The sequence below is a fragment of the Xylocopa sonorina genome, unplaced genomic scaffold, assembly GCF_050948175.1.
Source record: "Xylocopa sonorina isolate GNS202 unplaced genomic scaffold, iyXylSono1_principal scaffold0164, whole genome shotgun sequence".
NCBI lineage: Eukaryota > Metazoa > Arthropoda > Insecta > Hymenoptera > Apidae > Xylocopa > Xylocopa sonorina.
In genome coordinates, this window is record NW_027490235.1 from 161859 (window position 1) to 183443 (window position 21585).

Here is a 21585-nt window from a genome sequence, read left to right on the forward strand (position 1 = left end):
TGGGAATTTTCTGGCAAACTACCGTCAATGTACGAATTTTAACTCTCGGTGGGCACTTTTTTCTTCAAACTACTGTCAATATTCAAATTTTAAGTCTTGGTTGAAATATTTTTGTCAAACATTCGTCATTATACGAACTTTAACTCTAGGTTGGAATTTTTTTCTTCAAACTATCGTCTATTTACGAAATTTAACTCTTGTTGGGAATTCTTAGTCAAACTATCGTAAATGTACGAATTTTAACTATCGGTGGGAATTTTTTTCTTCAGACTACTGTCAATATACAAATTTTAACTATTTGTTGAAATCTTTTTGTCAAACAATCGTCAATACACGTGGTTTAATACTAGGTTGGAATTTTTTTCTCCAAACCATCGCCTGTATACGAATTTTAACTGTTTGTTGAAATCTTTTTGTCAAGCAGTCGTCAATACACGTAGTTTAATACCAGGTTGGAATTTTTTTCTCCAAACCATCGTCTATATACGAATTTTAACTCTCGGTGGGAATTTTTTTCTTCAAACCATGGTCAATATACAAATTTTAACTATTTGTTGAAATCTTTTTGTCAAACAAATCTTTTCGTCAATACACGTGGTTTAATACTAGGTTGGAATTTTTTTCTCCAAACCATCGCCTATATACGAATTTTAACTGTTTGTTGAAATCTTTTTGTCAAGCAGTCGTCAATACACGTGGTTTAATACCAGGTTGGAATTTTTTTCTCCAAACCATCGTCTATATACGAATTTTAACTCTCGGTGGGAATTTTTTGGCAAACTACCGTCAATGTACGAAATTTAACTCTCGGTGGGAATTTTTCTCTTCAGACTACTGTCAATGTACAAATTTTAACTATTTTTTGAAATCTTTTTGTCAAACTATCGTCAATACACGTGGTTTAATACTAGTTGGAACTTTTTTCTCCAAACCATCGTCAATGTACGAATTTTAACTCTCGATGGGAATTTTTTGGCAAACTGCCGTCAATGTACGAAATTTAACTCTCGGTGGGCACTTTTTTCTGCAAACTACTTTCAATACTCAAATTTTAAGTCTTGGTTGAAATCTTTTTGTCAAACAATCGTCATTATACGAACTTTAACTCTAGGTTGGAATTTTTTTCTTCAAACTATCGTCTATTTACGAAATTTAACTCTTGTTGGGAATTCTTAGTCAAACTATCGTAAATGTACGAATTTTAACTATCCGTGTGAATATTGTTCTTCAGACTACTGTCAATATATAAATTTTAACTATTTGTTGAAATCTTTTTGTCAAACAATCGTCAATACACGTGGTTTAATACTAGGTTGGAATTTTTTTCTCCAAACCATCGTCTATATACGAATTTTAACTCTCGATGGGAATTTTTTGGCAAACTACCGTCAATGTACGAATTTTAACTCTCGGTGGGAATTTTTCGCTTCAGACTACAGTCAATGTACAAATTTTAACTATTTGTTGAAATCTTTTTGTCAAACAATCGTCAATACACGTGGTTTAATACTAGGTTGGAATTTTTTTCTCCAAACCATCGCCTATATAGGAATTTTAACTGTTTGTTGAAATCTTTTTGTCAAGCAGTCGTCAATACACGTGGTTTAATACCAGGTTGGAATTTTTTTCTCCAAACCATCGTCTATATACGAATTTTAACTCTCGGTGGGAATTTTTTTCTTCAAACTATGGTCTATATACGAATTGTAACTCTCGATGGGAATTTTTTTGGCAAACTGCCGTCAATGTACGAATTTTAACTCTCGGAGGGAATTTTTCTCTTCAGACTACTGTCAATGTACAAATTTTAACTATTTTTTGAAATCTTTTTGTCAAACTATCGTCAATACACGTGGTTTAATACTAAGTTGGAACTTTTTTCTCCAAACCATCGTCAATGTACGAATTTTAACTCTCGATGGGAATTTTTTGGCAAACTGCCGTCAATGTACGAAATTTAACTCTCGGTGGGCACTTTTTTCTGCAAACTACTTTCAATATTCAAATTTTAAGTCTTGGTTGAAATCTTTTTGTCAAACAATCGTCATTATACGAACTTTAACTCTAGGTTGGAATTTTTTTCTTCAAACTATCGTCTATTTACGAAATTTAACTCTTGTTGGGAATTCTTAGTCAAACTATCGTAAATGTACGAATTTTAACTATCGGTGGGAATTTTTTTCTTCAGACTACTGTCAATATACAAATTTTAACTATTTGTTGAAATCTTTTTGTCAAACAATCGTCAATACACGTGGTTTAATACTAGGTTGGAATTTTTTTCTCCAAACCATCGCCTATATACGAATTTTAACTGTTTGTTGAAATCTTTTTGTCAAGCAGTCGTCAATACACGTGGTTTAATACCAGGTTGGAATTTTTTTCTCCAAACCATCGTCTATATACGAATTTTAACTCTCGGTGGGAATTTTTTTCTTCAAACCATGGTCAATATACAAATTTTAACTATTTGTTGAAATCTTTTTGTCAAACAAATCTTTTCGTCAATACACGTGGTTTAATACTAGGTTGGAATTTTTTTCTCCAAACCATCGCCTATATACGAATTTTAACTGTTTGTTGAAATCTTTTTGTCAAGCAGTCGTCAATACACGTGGTTTAATACCAGGTTGGAATTTTTTTCTCCAAACCATCGTCTATATACGAATTTTAACTCTCGGTGGGAATTTTTTGGCAAACTACCGTCATTGTACGAAATTTAACTCTCGGTGGGAATTTTTCTCTTCAGACTACTGTCAATGTACAAATTTTAACTATTTGCTGAAATCTTTTTGTCAAACTATCGTCAATACACGTGGTTTAATACCAGGTTGGAATTTTTTTCTCCAAACCATCGTCTATATACGAATTTTAACTCTCGGTGGGAATTTTTTTCTTCAAACTATGGTCTATATACGAATTGTAACTCTCGATGGGAATTTTTTTGGCAAACTGCCGTCAATGTACGAATTTTAACTCTCGGTGGGAATTTTTCTCTTCAGACTACTGTCAATGTACAAATTTTAACTATTTTTTGAAATCTTTTTGTCAAACTATCGTCAATACACGTGGTTTAATACTAAGTTGGAACTCTTTTCTCCAAACCATCGTCAATGTACGAATTTTAACTCTCGATGGGAATTTTTTGGCAAACTGCCGTCAATGTACGAAATTTAACTCTCGGTGGGCACTTTTTTCTGCAAACTACTTTCAATACTCAAATTTTAAGTCTTGGTTGAAATCTTTTTGTCAAACAATCGTCATTATACGAACTTTAACTCTAGGTTGGAATTTTTTTCTTCAAACTATCGTCTATTTACGAAATTTAACTCTTGTTGGGAATTCTTAGTCAAACTATCGTAAATGTACGAATTTTAACTATCGGTGGGAATTTTTTTCTTCAGACTACTGTCAATATACAAATTTTAACTATTTGTTGAAATCTTTTTGTCAAACAATCGTCAATACACGTGGTTTAATACTAGGTTGGAATTTTTTTCTCCAAACCATCGCCTATATACGAATTTTAACTGTTTGTTGAAATCTTTTTGTCAAGCAGTCGTCAATACACGTGGTTTAATACCAGGTTGGAATTTTTTTCTCCAAACCATCGTCTATATACGAATTTTAACTCTCGGTGGGAATTTTTTTCTTCAAACCATGGTCAATATACAAATTTTAACTATTTGTTGAAATCTTTTTGTCAAACAAATCTTTTCGTCAATACACGTGGTTTAATACTAGGTTGGAATTTTTTTCTCCAAACCATCGCCTATATACGAATTTTAACTGTTTGTTGAAATCTTTTTGTCAAGCAGTCGTCAATACACGTGGTTTAATACCAGGTTGGAACTTTTTTCTCCAAACCATCGTCTATATACGAATTTTAACTCTCGGTGGGAATTTTTTTCTTCAAACCATGGTCAATATACAAATTTTAACTATTTGTTGAAATCTTTTTGTCAAACAAATCTTTTCGTCAATACACGTGGTTTAATACTAGGTTGGAATTTTTTTCTCCAAACCATCGTCTATATACGAATTTTAACTCTCGACTGGAATTTTTTGGCAAACTACCGTCAATCTACGAATTTTAACTCTCGGTGGGAATTTTCCGCTTCAGACTACTGTCAATGTACAAATTTTAACTATCTGTTGAAATCTTTTTGTCAAACTATCGTCAATACAAGTGGTATAATACTAAGTTGGAATTTTTTTCTCCAAACCATCGTCAATGTACGAATTTTAACTCTCGATGGGAATTTTTTGGCAAACTACCGTCAATGTACGAATTTTAACTCTCGGTGGGCACTTTTTTCTGCAAACTACTTTCAATATTCAAATTTTAAGTCTTGGTTGAAATCGTTTTGTCAAACAATCGTCATTATACGAACTTTAACTCTAGGTTGGAACTTCTTTCTTCAAACTATCGTCTATTTACGAAATTTAGCTCTTGTTGGGAATTCTTAGTCAAACTATCGTAAATGTACGAATTTTAACTATCGGTGGGAATTTTTTTCTTCAGAATACTCTCAATATATAAATTTTAACTGTTTGTTGAAATCTTTTTGTCAAACAATCGTCAATACACGTGGTTTAATACCAGGTTGGAATTTTTTTCTCCAAACCATCGTCTATATACGAATTTTAACTCTCGATGGGAATTTTTTGGCAAACTACCGTCAATGTACGAATTCTAACTCACGGTGGGAATTTTTTTCTTCAGAATACTCTCAATATATGAATTTTAACTGTTTGTTGAAATCTTTTTGTCAAACAATCGTCAATACACGTGGTTTAATACCAGGTTGGAATTTTTTTCTCCAAACCATCGTCTATATACGAATTTTAACTCTCGGTGGGAATTTTTTTCTTCAAACTATAGTCTATATACGAATTGTAACTCTCGATGGGAATTCTTTTGGCAAACTGCCGTCAATGTACGAATTCTAACCCTCGGTGGGACTTTTTTTCTTCAGACTACTCTCAATATATAAATTTTAACTATTTGTTGAAATCTTTTTGTCAAACAATCGTCAATACACGTGGTTTAATACTAGGTTGGAATTTTTTTCTCCAAACCATCGTCTATATACGAATTTTAACTCTCGATGGGAATTTTTTGGCAAACTACCGTCAATGTACGAATTTTAACTCTCGGTGGGAATTTTTTTCTTCAGACTACTCTCAATATATAAATTTTAACTGTTTGTTGAAATCTTTTTGCCAAACAATCGTCAATACACGTGGTTTAATACCAGGTTGGAATTTTTTTCTCCAAACCATCGTCTATATACGAATTTTAACTCTCGATGGGAATTTTTTGGCAAACTACCGTCAATGTACGAATTTTAACTCTCGGTGGGAATTTTTCTCTTCAGACTACTGTCAATGTACAAATTTTAACTAATTGTTGAAATCTTTTTGTCAAGCTATCGTCAATACACGTGGTTTAATACTAAGTTGGAATTTTTTTCTCCAATCCATCGTCTATATACGAATTTTAACACACGATGGGAATTTTTTGGCAAACTACCGTCAATGTACGAATTTTAACTCTCGTTGGGCACTTTTTTCTTCAAACTACTGTCAATATTCAAATTTTAAGTCTTGGTTGAAATCTTTTGGTCAAACAATTGTCATTATACGAATTTTAACTGTAGGTTGGAATTTTTTTCTCCAAACTATCGTCTATATACGAATTTTAACTCTCCATGGGAATTTTTTGATCAAACTACCGTCAATGTACGAATTTTAACTCTCGGTGGGCACTTTTTTCTGCAAACTACTTCCAATATTCAAATTTTAAGTCTTGGTTGAAATCTTTTTATCAAACAATCGTCATTATACGAACTTTAACTCTAGGTTGGAATTTTTTTCTTCAAACTATCGTCTATATACGAAATTTAAATCTTGTTGGGAATTCTTAGTCAAACTATTGTAAATGTACGAATTTTAACTCTCGGTGGGAATTTTTTTCTTCAAACTATTGTCTATATACGAATTGTAACTCTCGATGGGATTTTTTTGGCAAACTGCCGTCAATGTACGAATTCTAACTCTCGGTGGGAATTTTTTTCTTCAGACTACTCTCAATATATAAATCTTAACTATTTGTTGAAATCTTTTTGTCAAACAATCGTCAATACACGTGGTTTAATACCAGGTTGGAATTTTTTTCTCCAATCCATCGTCTATATACCAATTTTAACTCTCGATGGGAATTTTTTGGCAAACTACCGTCAATGTACGAATTTTAACTCTCAGTGGGAATTTTTCCCTTCAGACTACTGTCAATGTACAAATTTTAACTATTTGTTGAAATCTTTTTGTCAAACTATCGTCAATACACGTGGTTTAATACTAAGTTGGAATTTTTTTCTCCAAACCATCGTCTATATACGAATTTTAACTCTCGATGGGAATTTTTTGGCAAACTACCGTCAATGTACAAATTTTAACTCTCGGTGGGCACTTTTTTCTGCAAACTACCTCCAATATTCAAATTTTAAGTCTTGGTTGAAATCTTTTTATCAAACAATCGTCATTATACGAACTTTAACTCTAGGTTGGAATTTTTTCTTCAAACTATCGTCTATATACGAAATTTAACTCTTGTTGGGAATTCTTAGTCAAAGTATCGTAAATGTACGAATTTTAACTCTGGGTGGGAATTTTTTTCTTCAAACTATTGTCTATATACGAATTGTAACTCTCGATGGGAATTTTTTGGCAAACTGCCGTCAATGTACGAATTCTAACTCTCGGTGGGAATTTTTTTCTTCAGACTACTCTCAATATATAAATTTTAACTATTTGCTGAAATCTTTTTGTCAAACAATCGTCAATACACGTGGTTTAATACTACGTTGGAATTTTTTTCTCCAAACCATCGTCTATATACGAATTTTAACTGTTTGTTGAAATCTTTTTGTCAAACAATCGTCAGTACACGTGGTTTAATACCAGGTTGGAATTTTTTTCTCCAATCCATCGTCTATATACGAATTTTAACTCTCGGTGGGAATTTTTTTCTTCAAACTATTGTCTATATACGAATTGTAACTCTCGATGGGAATTTTTTGGCAAACTTCCGTCAATGTACGAATTTTCACTCTCGGTGGGCACTTTTTTCTGCAAACTACTTCCAATATTCAAATTTTAAGTCTTGGTTGAAATCTTTTTGTCAAACAATCGTCATTATACGAACTTTAACTCTAGGTTGGAATTTTTTTCTTCAAACCGTGGCGGCACTCGCCACTAGAGGGACAGCACCATTTACACTTTCCTGAAAGTACCCGATGACTCATCGTTTCCAATACAGAGAAGTTCCGAACTGTCCCTAACATCCCAGCGTCTAAGGCAGGGCCTGCTAGGTAGCCTTACTGATGAGTCCACTAGCAGGCCCAGGACGAAACGTTCTTCCCCTCTCTTTTCCTTCCTTCTTTCTTCCTCCATCTATACAGCACAGCAAAAAAACCGAAGCAGCGCAGCCGCTTCCAAACTATCGTCTATATACGAAATTTAACTTTTGTTGGGAATGCTTAGTCAAACTATCGTAAATGTACGAATTTTAACTATCGGTGGGATTTCTTTTCTTCAGACTACTGTCAGTGTACAAATTTTAACTATTTGTTGAAATCTTTTTGTCAAACAATCGTCAGTACACGTGGTTTAATACCAGGTTGGAATTTTTTTCTCCAAACCATCGTCCATATACGAATTTTAACTCTCGGTGGGAATTTTTTTCTTCAAACTATTGTCTATATACGAATTGTAACTCTCGATGGGAATTTTTTGGCAAACTACCGTCAATGTACGAATTTTAACTCTCGGTGGGCACTTTTTTCTGCAAACTACTTTCAATATTCAAATTTTAAGTCTTGGTTGAAATCTTTGTGTCAAACAATCGTCATTATACGAACTTTAACTCTAGGTTGGATTTTTTTTCCTGAAACTATCGTCTATATACGAAATTTAACTCTTGTTGGGAATTCTTAGTCAAACTATCGTAAATGTACGAATTTTAACTATCGGTGGGACTTTTTTTCTTCAGACTACTGTCAATGTACAAATTTTAACTATTTGTTGAAATCTTTTTGTCAAACTATCGTCAATACACGTAGTTTAATACTAAGTTGGAATTTTTTTCTCCAAACCATCGACTGTATACGAATTTTAGCTCTCGATGGGAATTTTTTGGCAAACTACCGTCAATGTACGAATTTTAACTCTCGGTGGGAATTTTGCTCTTCAGACTACTGTCACTGTACAAATTTTAACTATTTGCTGAAATCTCTTTGTCAAACAATCGTCAATACACGTGGTTTAATACTACGTTGGAATTTTTTTCTCCAAACCATCGTCTATATACGAATTTTAACTCTCGATGGGAATTTTTTGGCAAACTACCGTCAATGTACGAATTCTAACTCTCGGTGGGACTTTATTTCTTCAGACTACTCTCAATATATAAATTTTAACTATTTGTTGAAATCTTTTTGTCAAACAATCGTCAATACATGTGGTTTAATACTAGGTTGGAATTTTTTTCTCCAAACCATCGTCAATGTACGAATTTTAACTCTCGATGGGAATTTTTTGGCAAACTGCCGTTAATGAACGAATTTTAACTCTCGGTGGGCACTTTTTTCTGCAAACTACTTTCAATATTCAAATTTTAAGTCTTGGTTGAAATCTTTTTGTCAAACAATCGTCAATACACGTGGTTTAATACTAGGTTGGAATTTTTTACTCCAAACCATCGTCTATATACGAATTTTAACTGTTTGTTGAAATATTTTTGTCAAACCATCGTCAATACACGTGGTTTAATACCAGGTTGGAATTTTTTTCTCCAAACCATCGTCAATGTACGAATTTTAACTCTCGATGGGAATTTTTTGGCAAACTGCCGTCAATGTACGAATTTTAACTCTCGGTGGGCACTTTTTTCTGCAAACTACTTTCAATATTCAAATTTTAAGTCTTGGTTGAAATCTTTTTGTCAAACAATCGTCATTATACGAACCTTAACTATAGGTTGGAATTTTTTTCTTCAAACTATCGTCTATTTACGAAATTTAACTCTTGTTGGGAATTCTCAGTCAAACTATCGTAAATGTACGAATTTTAACTATTGGTGGGAATTTTTTTCTTCAGACTACTCTCAATATATAAATTTTAACTATTTGTTGAAATCTTTTTGTCAAACAATCGTCAGTACACGTGGTTTAATACTAGGTTGAAATTTTTTTCTCCAAACCATCGTCTATATACCAATTTTAACTCTCGATGGGAATTTTTTGCCAACTACCGTCAATGTACGAATTCTAACTCTCGGTGGGAATTTTTCGCTTCAGACTACTGTCAATGTACAAATTTTAACTATTTGTTGAAATCTTTTTGTCAAACTATCGTCAATACACGTGGTTTAATACTAAGTTGACATTTTTTTCTCCAAACCATCGTCTATATACGAATTTTAACTCTCGATGGGAATTTTTTGGCAAACTACCGTCAATGTACAAATTTCAACTCTCGGTGGGCACTTTTTTCTGCAAACTACTTCCAATATTCAAATTTTAAGTCTTGGTTGAAATCTTTTTATCAAACAATCGTCATTATACGAACTTTAACTCTAGGTTGGAATTTTTTTCTTCAAACTATCGTCTATATACGAAATTTAACTCTTGTTGGGAATTCTTAGTCAAACTATCGTAAATGTACGAATTTTAACTCTCGGTGGGAATTTTTTTCTTCAAACTATTGTCTATATACGAATTATAACTCTCGATGGGAATTTTTTGGCAAACTAGCGTCAATGTACGAATTCTAACTCTCGGTGAGAATTTTTTTCTTCAGACTACTCTCAATATATAAATTTTAACTATTTGTTGAAATCTTTTTGTCAAACAATCGTCAGTACACGTGGTTTAATACTAGGTTGGAATTTTTTTCTCCAAACCATCGTCTATATACGAATTTTAACTCTCGATGGGAATTTTTTGGCAAACTACCGTCAATGTACAAATTTTAACTCTCGGTGGGCACTTTTTTCTGCAAACTACTTCCAATATTCAAATTTTAAGTCTTGGTTGAAATCTTTTTGTCAAACAATTGTCATTATACGAACTTTAACTCTAGGTTGGAATTTTTTTCTTCAAACTGTGGCGGCACTCGCCACTAGAGGGACAGCACCATTTACACTTTCCTGAAAGTACCCGATGACTCATCGTTTCCAATACAGAGAAGATCCGAACTGTGCCTAACATCCCAGCGTCTAAGGCAGGGCCTGCTAGGTAGCCTTACTGATGAGTCCACTAGCAGGCCCAGGACGAAACGTTCTTCCCCTCTCTTTTCCTTCCTTCTTACTTCCTCCATCTATACAGCACAGCAAAAAAACCGAAGCAGCGCAGCCGCTTCCAAACTATCGTCTATATACGAAATTTAACTTTTGTTGGGAATGCTTAGTCAAACTATCGTAAATGTACGAATTTTAACTATCGGTGGGATTTCTTTTCTTCAGACTACTGTCAGTGTACAAATTTTAACTATTTGTTGAAATCTTTTTGTCAAACAATCGTCAATACATGTGGTTTAATACCAGGTTGGAATTTTTTTCTCCAAACCATCGCCTATATACGAATTTTAACTCTCGATGGGAATTTTTTGGCAAACTACCGTCAATGTACGAATTTTAACTCTCGGTGGGAATTTTGCTCTTCAGACTACTGTCACTGTACAAATTTTAACTATTTGCTGAAATCTCTTTGTCAAACAATCGTCAATACACGTGGTTTAATACTACGTTGGAATTTTTTTCTCCAAACCATCGTCTATATACGAATTTTCGCTCTCGATGGGAATTTTTTGGCAAACTACCGACAATGTACGAATTTTAACTCTCGGTGGGAATTTTTTTCTTCAGACTACCCTCAATATACAAATTTTAACTGTTTGTTGAAATCTTTTTGTCAAGCAGTCGTCAATACACGTGGTTTAATACCAGGTTGGAATTTTTTTCTCCAAACCATCGTCTATATACGAATTTTAACTCTCGGTGGGAATTTTTTGGCAAACTACCGTCAATGTACGAATTTTAACTCTCGGTGGGAATTTTTCTCTTCAGACTACTGTCAATGTACAAATTTTAACTGTTTGTTGAAATCTTTTTGTCAAACAATCGTCAATACATGTGGTTTAATACTAGGTTGGAATTTTTTTCTCCAAACCATCGTCAATGTACGAATTTTAACTCTCGATGGGAATTTTTTGGCAAACTGCCGTTAATGTACGAATTTTAACTCTCGGTGGGCACTTTTTTCTGCAAACTACTTTCAATATTCAAATTTTAAGTCTTGGTTGAAATCTTTTTGTCAAACAATCGTCAATACACGTGGTTTAATACTAGGTTGGAATTTTTTTCTTCAAACTATCGTCTATTTACGAAATTTAACTCTTGTTGGGAATTCTCAGTCAAACTATCGTAAATGTACGAATTTTAACTATTGGTGGGAATTTTTTTCTTCAGACTACTCTCAATATATAAATTTTAACTATTTGTTGAAATCTTTTTGTCAAACAATCGTCAATACACGTGGTTTAATACTAGGTTGAAATTTTTTTCTCCAAACCATCGTCTATATACCAATTTTAACTCTCGATGGGAATTTTTTGCCAACTACCGTCAATGTACGAATTCTAACTCTCGGTGGGAATTTTTTGCCAACTACTGTCAATGTACGAATTCTAACTCTCGGTGGGAATTTTTTTCTTCAGACTACTCTCAATATATAAATTTTAACTATTTGTTGAAATCTTTTTGTCAAACAATCGTCAATGCACGTGGTTTAATACTAGGTTGGAATTTTTTTCTCCAATCCATCGTCTATATACCAATTTTAACTCTCGATGGGAATTTTTTGCCAACTACCGTCAATGTACGAATTCTAACTCTCGGTGGGAATTTTTCGCTTCAGACTACTGTCAATGTACAAATTTTAACTATTTGTTGAAATCTTTTTGTCAAACTATCGTCAATACACGTAGTTAAATACTAAGTCGGAATTTTTTTCTCCAAACCATCGTCTATATACGAATTTTAACTGTTTGTTGAAATCTTTTTGTCAAACAATCGTCAATACACGTGGTTTAATACCAGGTTGGAATTTTTTTCTACAAACCATCGTCTATATACGAATTTTAACTCTCGGTGGGAATTTTTTTCTTCAAACTATGGTCTATATACGAATTGTAACTCTCGATGGGATTTTTTTGGCAAACTGCCGTCAATGTACGAATTCTAACTCTCGGTGGGAATTTTTTTCTTCAGACTACTCTCAATATATAAATTTTAACTATTTGTTGAAATCTTTTTGTCAAACAATCGTCAATACACGTGGTTTAATACTAGGTTGGAATTTTTTTCTCCAATCCATCGTCTATATACCAATTTTAACTCTCGATGGGAATTTTTTGGCAAACTACCGTCAATGTACGAATTCTAACTCTCGGTGGGAATTTTTTTCTTCAGACTACTCTCAATATATAAATTTTAACTGTTTGTTGAAATATTTTTGTCAAACCACCGTCAATACACGTGGTTTAATACCAGGTTGGAATTTTTTTCTCCAAACCATCGTCAATGTACGAATTTTAACTCTCGATGGGAATTTTTTGGCAAACTGCCGTCAATGTACGAATTTTAACTCTCGGTGGGCACTTTTTTCTGCGAACTACTTTCAATATTCAAATTTTAAGTCTTGGTTGAAATCTTTTTGTCAAACAATCGTCATTATACGAACTTTAACTCTAGGTTGGAATTTTTTTCTTCAAACTATCGTCTATTTACGAAATTTAACTCTTGTTGGGAATTCTCAGTCAAACCATCGTCTATATACGAATTTTAACTCTCGATGGGAATTTTTTGGCAAACTACCGTCAATGTACGAATTTTAACTCTCGGTGGGAATTTTTTTCTTCAAACTATCATCTATATATGAAATTTAACTCTTGTTGGGAATTCTTAGTCAAACTATAGTAAATGTACGAATTCTAACTCTCGGTGGGAACTTTTTTCTTCAGACTTCTCTCAATATATAAATTTTAACTATTTGTTGAAATCTTTTTGTCAAACAATCGTCAATACACGTGGTTTAATACCAGGTTGGAATTTTTTACTCCAAACCATCGTCTATATACGAATTTTAACTGTTTGTTGAAATATTTTTGTCAAACAATCGTCAATACACGTGGTTTAATACCAGGTTGGAATTTTTCTCTCCAATCCATCGTCTGTATACGAATTTTAACTTTCGATGGCAATTTCTTGGCAAACTACCGTCAATGTACGAATTTTAACTTTCGGTGGGCACTTTTTTCTGCAAACTACTGTCAATATTCAAATTTTAAGTCTTGGTTGAAATCTTTTTGTCAAACAATCGTCATTATACGAACTTTAACTCTAGGTTGGAATTTTTTTCTTCAAACTGTGGCGGCACTCGCCACTAGAGGGACAGCACCATTTACACTTTCCTGAAAGTACCCGATGACTCATCGTTTCCAATACATAGAAGTTCCGAACTGTCCCTAACATCCCAGCGTCTAAGGCAGGGCCTGCTAGGTAGCCTTACTGATGAGTCCACTAGCAGGCCCAGGACGAAACGTTCTTCCCCTCTCTTTTCCTTCCTTCTTTCTTCCTCCATCTATACAGCACAGCAAAAAAACCGAAGCAGCGCAGCCGCTTCCAAACTATCGTCTATATACGAAATTTAACTTTTATTGGGAATGCTTAGTCAAACTATCGTAAATGTACGAATTTTAACTATCGGTGGGATTTTTTTTCTTCAGACTACTGACAGTGTACAAATTTTAACTATTTGTTGAAATCATTTTGTCAAACAATCGTCAATACACGTGGTTTAATACTAGATTGGAATTTTTTTCTCCAAACCATCGTCTATATACGAATTTTAACTCTCGGTGGGAATGTTTTTCTTCAAACTATGGTCTATATACGAATTGCAACTCTCGATGGGAATTTTTTGGCAAGCTACCGTCAATGTACGAATTCTAACTCTCGGTGGGAATTTTTTTCTTCAGACTACTCTCAATATATAAATTTTAACTATTTGTTGAAATCTTTTTGTCAAACAATCGTCAATACACGTGGTTTAATACTAGGTTGGAATTTTTTTCTCCAAACCATCGCCTATATACGAATTTTAACTGTTTTTTGAAATCTTTTTGTCAAACTATCGTCAATACACGTGGTTTAATACTAAGCTGGAATTTCTTTCTCCAAACCATCTCAATGTACGAATTTTAACTCTCGATGGGAATTTTTTGGCAAACTGCCGTCAATGTACGAATTTTAACTCTCGGTGGGAATTTTTCTCTTCAGACTACTGTCAATGTACAAATTTTAACTGTTTGTTGAAATCTTTTTGTCAAACAATCGTCAATACATGTGGTTTAATACTAGGTTGGAATTTTTTTCTCCAAACCATCGTCAATGTACGAATTTTAACTCTCGATGGGAATTTTTTGGCAAACTGCCGTTAATGTACGAATTTTAACTCTCGGTGGGCACTTTTTTCTGCAAACTACTTTCAATATTCAAATTTTAAGTCTTGGTTGAAATCTTTTTGTCAAACAATCGTCAATACACGTGGTTTAATACTAGGTTGGAATTTTTTTCTTCAAACTATCGTCTATTTACGAAATTTAACTCTTGTTGGGAATTCTCAGTCAAACTATCGTAAATGTACGAATTTTAACTATTGGTGGGAATTTTTTTCTTCAGACTACTCTCAATATATAAATTTTAACTATTTGTTGAAATCTTTTTGTCAAACAATCGTCAATACACGTGGTTTAATACTAGGTTGAAATTTTTTTCTCCAAACCATCGTCTATATACCAATTTTAACTCTCGATGGGAATTTTTTGCCAACTACCGTCAATGTACGAATTCTAACTCTCGGTGGGAATTTTTTGCCAACTACTGTCAATGTACGAATTCTAACTCTCGGTGGGAATTTTTTTCTTCAGACTACTCTCAATATATAAATTTTAACTATTTGTTGAAATCTTTTTGTCAAACAATCGTCAATGCACGTGGTTTAATACTAGGTTGGAATTTTTTTCTCCAATCCATCGTCTATATACCAATTTTAACTCTCGATGGGAATTTTTTGCCAACTACCGTCAATGTACGAATTCTAACTCTCGGTGGGAATTTTTCGCTTCAGACTACTGTCAATGTACAAATTTTAACTATTTGTTGAAATCTTTTTGTCAAACTATCGTCAATACACGTAGTTAAATACTAAGTCGGAATTTTTTTCTCCAAACCATCGTCTATATACGAATTTTAACTGTTTGTTGAAATCTTTTTGTCAAACAATCGTCAATACACGTGGTTTAATACCAGGTTGGAATTTTTTTCTACAAACCATCGTCTATATACGAATTTTAACTCTCGGTGGGAATTTTTTTCTTCAAACTATGGTCTATATACGAATTGTAACTCTCGATGGGATTTTTTTGGCAAACTGCCGTCAATGTACGAATTCTAACTCTCGGTGGGAATTTTTTTCTTCAGACTACTCTCAATATATAAATTTTAACTATTTGTTGAAATCTTTTTGTCAAACAATCGTCAATACACGTGGTTTAATACTAGGTTGGAATTTTTTTCTCCAATCCATCGTCTATATACCAATTTTAACTCTCGATGGGAATTTTTTGGCAAACTACCGTCAATGTACGAATTCTAACTCTCGGTGGGAATTTTTTTCTTCAGACTACTCTCAATATATAAATTTTAACTGTTTGTTGAAATATTTTTGTCAAACCACCGTCAATACACGTGGTTTAATACCAGGTTGGAATTTTTTTCTCCAAACCATCGTCAATGTACGAATTTTAACTCTCGATGGGAATTTTTTGGCAAACTGCCGTCAATGTACGAATTTTAACTCTCGGTGGGCACTTTTTTCTGCGAACTACTTTCAATATTCAAATTTTAAGTCTTGGTTGAAATCTTTTTGTCAAACAATCGTCATTATACGAACTTTAACTCTAGGTTGGAATTTTTTTCTTCAAACTATCGTCTATTTACGAAATTTAACTCTTGTTGGGAATTCTCAGTCAAACCATCGTCTATATACGAATTTTAACTCTCGATGGGAATTTTTTGGCAAACTACCGTCAATGTACGAATTTTAACTCTCGGTGGGAATTTTTTTCTTCAAACTATCATCTATATATGAAATTTAACTCTTGTTGGGAATTCTTAGTCAAACTATAGTAAATGTACGAATTCTAACTCTCGGTGGGAACTTTTTTCTTCAGACTTCTCTCAATATATAAATTTTAACTATTTGTTGAAATCTTTTTGTCAAACAATCGTCAATACACGTGGTTTAATACCAGGTTGGAATTTTTTACTCCAAACCATCGTCTATATACGAATTTTAACTGTTTGTTGAAATATTTTTGTCAAACAATCGTCAATACACGTGGTTTAATACCAGGTTGGAATTTTTCTCTCCAATCCATCGTCTGTATACGAATTTTAACTTTCGATGGCAATTTCTTGGCAAACTACCGTCAATGTACGAATTTTAACTTTCGGTGGGCACTTTTTTCTGCAAACTACTGTCAATATTCAAATTTTAAGTCTTGGTTGAAATCTTTTTGTCAAACAATCGTCATTATACGAACTTTAACTCTAGGTTGGAATTTTTTTCTTCAAACTGTGGCGGCACTCGCCACTAGAGGGACAGCACCATTTACACTTTCCTGAAAGTACCCGATGACTCATCGTTTCCAATACATAGAAGTTCCGAACTGTCCCTAACATCCCAGCGTCTAAGGCAGGGCCTGCTAGGTAGCCTTACTGATGAGTCCACTAGCAGGCCCAGGACGAAACGTTCTTCCCCTCTCTTTTCCTTCCTTCTTTCTTCCTCCATCTATACAGCACAGCAAAAAAACCGAAGCAGCGCAGCCGCTTCCAAACTATCGTCTATATACGAAATTTAACTTTTATTGGGAATGCTTAGTCAAACTATCGTAAATGTACGAATTTTAACTATCGGTGGGATTTTTTTTCTTCAGACTACTGACAGTGTACAAATTTTAACTATTTGTTGAAATCATTTTGTCAAACAATCGTCAATACACGTGGTTTAATACTAGATTGGAATTTTTTTCTCCAAACCATCGTCTATATACGAATTTTAACTCTCGGTGGGAATGTTTTTCTTCAAACTATGGTCTATATACGAATTGCAACTCTCGATGGGAATTTTTTGGCAAGCTACCGTCAATGTACGAATTCTAACTCTCGGTGGGAATTTTTTTCTTCAGACTACTCTCAATATATAAATTTTAACTATTTGTTGAAATCTTTTTGTCAAACAATCGTCAATACACGTGGTTTAATACTAGGTTGGAATTTTTTTCTCCAAACCATCGCCTATATACGAATTTTAACTGTTTTTTGAAATCTTTTTGTCAAACTATCGTCAATACACGTGGTTTAATACTAAGCTGGAATTTCTTTCTCCAAACCATCTCAATGTACGAATTTTAACTCTCGATGGGAATTTTTTGGCAAACTGCCGTCAATGTACGAATTTTAACTCTCGGTGGGCACTTTTTTCTGCAAACTACTTTCAATATTCAAATTTTAAGTCTTGGTTGAAATCTTTTTGTCAAACAATCGTCATTATACGAACTTTAACTCTAGGTTGGAATTTTTTTCTTCAAACTATCGTCTATTTACGAAATTTAACTCTTGTTGGGAATTCTCAGTCAAACTATCGTAAATGTACGAATTTTAACTATTGGTGGGAATTTTTTTCTTCAGACTACTGTCAATATACGAATTTTAACTATTTGTTGAAATCTTTTTGTCAAACAATCGTCAATACACGTGGTTTAATACTAGGTTGAATTTTTTTCTCCAAACCATCGCCTATATACGAATTTTAACTGTTTGTTGAAATCTTTTTGTCAAGCAGTCGTCAATACTCGTGGTTTAATACCAGGTTGGAATTTTTTTCTCCAAACCATCGTCTATATACGAATTTTAACTCTCGGTGGGAATTTTTTGGCAAACTACCGTCAATGTACGAATTTTAACTCTCGGTGGGAATTTTTCTCTTCAGACTACTGTCATTGTACAAATTTTAACTATTTGCTGAAATCTTTTCGTCAAACTATCGTCAATACACGTGGTTTAATACCAGGTTGGAATTTTTTTCTCCAAACCATCGTCTATATACGAATTTATATCTCGGTGGGAATTTTTTTCTTCAAACTATGGTCTATATACGAAATGTAACTCTCGATGGGAATTTTTTTGGCAAACTGCCGTCAATGTACGAATTCTAACTCTCGGTGGGACTTTTTTTCTTCAGACTACTCTCAATATATAAATTTTAACTATTTGTTGAAATCTTTTTGTCAAACAATCGTCAATACACGTGGTTTAATACTAGGTTGGAATTTTTTTCTCCAAACCATCGTCAATGTACGAATTTTAACTCTCGATGGGAATTTTTTGGCAAACTGCCGTTAATGTACGAATTTTATCTCTCGGTGGGCACTTTTTTCTGCAAACTACTTTCAATATTCAAATTTTAAGTCTTGGTTGAAATCTTTTTGTCAAACAATCGTCAATACACGTGGTTTAATACTAGGTTGGAATTTTTTTCTCCAAACCATCGCCTATATACGAATTTTAACTGTTTTTTGAAATGTTTTTGTCAAACTATCGTCTATATACGAATTTTAACTCTCGGTGGGAATGTTTTTCTTCAAACTATGGTCTATATACGAATTGCAACTCTCGATGGGAATTTTTTGGCAAGCTACCGTCAATGTACGAATTCTAACTCTCGGTGGGAATTTTTTTCTTCAGACTACTCTCAATATATAAATTTTAACTATTTGTTGAAATCTTTTTGTCAAACAATCGTCAATACACGTGGTTTAATACTAGGTTGGAATTTTTTTCTCCAAACCATCGCCTATATACGAATTTTAACTGTTTTTTGAAATCTTTTTGTCAAACTATCGTCAATACACGTGGTTTAATACTAAGCTGGAATTTCTTTCTCCAAACCATCTCAATGTACGAATTTTAACTCTCGATGGGAATTTTTTGGCAAACTGCCGTCAATGTACGAATTTTAACTCTCGGTGGGCACTTTTTTCTGCAAACTACTTTCAATATTCAAATTTTAAGTCTTGGTTGAAATCTTTTTGTCAAACAATCGTCATTATACGAACTTTAACTCTAGGTTGGAATTTTTTTCTTCAAACTATCGTCTATTTACGAAATTTAACTCTTGTTGGGAATTCTCAGTCAAACTATCGTAAATGTACGAATTTTAACTATTGGTGGGAATTTTTTTCTTCAGACTACTGTCAATATACGAATTTTAACTATTTGTTGAAATCTTTTTGTCAAACAATCGTCAATACACGTGGTTTAATACTAGGTTGAATTTTTTTCTCCAAACCATCGCCTATATACGAATTTTAACTGTTTGTTGAAATCTTTTTGTCAAGCAGTCGTCAATACTCGTGGTTTAATACCAGGTTGGAATTTTTTTCTCCAAACCATCGTCTATATACGAATTTTAACTCTCGGTGGGAATTTTTTGGCAAACTACCGTCAATGTACGAATTTTAACTCTCGGTGGGAATTTTTCTCTTCAGACTACTGTCATTGTACAAATTTTAACTATTTGCTGAAATCTTTTCGTCAAACTATCGTCAATACACGTGGTTTAATACCAGGTTGGAATTTTTTTCTCCAAACCATCGTCTATATACGAATTTATATCTCGGTGGGAATTTTTTTCTTCAAACTATGGTCTATATACGAAATGTAACTCTCGATGGGAATTTTTTTGGCAAACTGCCGTCAATGTACGAATTCTAACTCTCGGTGGGACTTTTTTTCTTCAGACTACTCTCAATATATAAATTTTAACTATTTGTTGAAATCTTTTTGTCAAACAATCGTCAATACACGTGGTTTAATACTAGGTTGGAATTTTTTTCTCCAAACCATCGTCAATGTACGAATTTTAACTCTCGATGGGAATTTTTTGGCAAACTGCCGTTAATGTACGAATTTTATCTCTCGGTGGGCACTTTTTTCTGCAAACTACTTTCAATATTCAAATTTTAAGTCTTGGTTGAAATCTTTTTGTCAAACAATCGTCAATACACGTGGTTTAATACTAGGTTGGAATTTTTTTCTCCAAACCATCGCCTATATACGAATTTTAACTGTTTTTTGAAATGTTTTTGTCAAACTATCGTCAATACACGTGGTTTAATACTAAGCTGGAATTTTTTTCTCCAAACCATCGTCAATGTACGAATTTTAACTCTCGATGGGAATTTTTTGGCAAACTGCCGTCAATGTACGAATTTTAACTCTCGGTGGGCACTTTTTTCTGCAAACTACTTTCAATATTCAAATTTTAAGTCTTGGTTGAAATCTTTTTGTCAAACAATCGTCATTGTACGAACTTTAACTCTAGGTTGGAATTTTTTTCTTCAAACTATCGTCTATTTACGAAATTTAACTCTTGTTGGGAATTCTCAGTCAAACTATCGTAAATGTACGAATTTTAACTATCGGTGGGAATTTTTTTCTTCAGACTACTGTCAATATACGAATTTTAACTATTTGTTGAAATCTTTTTGTCAAACAATCGTCAATACACGTGGTTTAATACTAGGTTGAATTTTTTTCTCCAAACCATCGCCTATATACGAATTTTAACTGTTTGTTGAAATCTTTTTGTCAAGCAGTCGTCAATACACGTGGTTTAATACCATGTTGGAATTTTTTTCTCCAAACCATCGTCTATATACGAATTTTAACTCTCGGTGGGAATTTTTTGGCAAACTACCGTCAATGTACGAATTTTAACTCTCGGTGGGAATTTTTCTCTTCAGACTACTGTCAATGTACAAATTTTAACTATTTGCTGAAATCTTTTTGTCAAACTATCGTCAATACACGTGGTTTAATACCAGGTTGGAATTTTTTTCCCCAAACCATCGTCTATATACGAATTTTAACTCTCGGTGGGAATTTTTTTCTTCAAACTATGGTCCATATTCGAAATGTAACTCTCGATGGGAATTTTTTTGGCAAACTGCCGTCAATGTACGAATTCTAACTCTCGGTGGGACTTTTTTTCTTCAGACTACTCTCAATATATAAATTTTAACTATTTGTTGAAATCTTTTTGTCAAACAATCGTCAATACACGTGGTTTAATACTAGGTTGGAATTTTTTTCTCCAAACCATCGTCAATGTACGAATTTTAACTCTCGATGGGAATTTTTTGGCAAACTGCCGTTAATGTACGAATTTTAACTCTCGGTGGGCACTTTTTTCTGCAAACTACTTTCAATATTCAAATTTTAAGTCTTGGTTGAAATCTTTTTGTCAAACAATCGTCAATACACGTGGTTTAATACTAGGTTGGAATTTTTTTCTCCAAACCATCGTCTATATACGAATTTTAACTGTTTGTTGA